We start from the raw sequence: 879 nt of genomic DNA, 5'->3' as shown, positions 1-879 counted from the left end.
TCCCTGTCTCTATTTTTTAATTCCTCCCTTTCTGTCCTGTACCCAGTTGCTTTAAAAATTTTCTATGTCCCCATTTATTTAGTTTGCTATACTCCATCAATTTAAAATTTTGTTTCTATGGCTACTTTTATCCAGTTCACTGTCTTTATTTTCTAATTCTCTCCTGTCTGTCCCATATCCTGTCACTTCTTCAATTTTCTTTCTATTTCTACTTTTATCGAGCTCCCTATCTGTATTTTTCAATTCTTTCCTGGGTTGTGTACCCTGTTGCTTTTAAATTTATTTGTATGGTGTGTCTATTTTTTCCCCTATTCTTATTTTTCAGTTTATTCTTGTCTTTCCTTAAAGCTGTTGCATTTTAAATTTTCTTTCTATGTCAAGGTTTACCCAGTTTGCTGTCCCTATTTTTTATGTTTTCCTGTCTATCCTGTACCCCATCATTTTAAAATTTTTTCTTCCATGTCTACTTTAACCAATTCACTGTCTTCTTTATTTGTTTCTTGTTGGTCCTGTACCCCATTGCTTTTGAACTTTTCTTCCTATGTTTCTCTGCATTTTTTTCCCTATTCTTATTTTGTAACTTTTTATTGTCTTTCCTCAATGCCTCTGCTTTTATAATTTTATTCCTGTGTCTCTATCACTCTATGCTTATTTTTAATTTTTTTTCCTTGTCTTACTGTAATGCCTTTGCTTTTATAATCTTCTGTGTCAAGTTTTATCCAGTTTTCTCTCCCCATTTTCAATTTTTCTTGTGCTTGTCCTTTACCCAGTTGCTTTTTAAATTTCCTGTCTACTTTGACCAATTCACTGTCTTTATTTTTACATTTTTTCCTGTCTGTCCTGAACCCTGTTGTTTCTTCAATTTGCATTTTATGTCTA

The sequence above is a fragment of the Haliaeetus leucocephalus genome, unplaced genomic scaffold, assembly GCF_000737465.1.
Source record: "Haliaeetus leucocephalus isolate CR32 unplaced genomic scaffold, Haliaeetus_leucocephalus-4.0 Scaffold266, whole genome shotgun sequence".
NCBI lineage: Eukaryota > Metazoa > Chordata > Aves > Accipitriformes > Accipitridae > Haliaeetus > Haliaeetus leucocephalus.
This window is presented reverse-complemented; position numbering follows the sequence as displayed.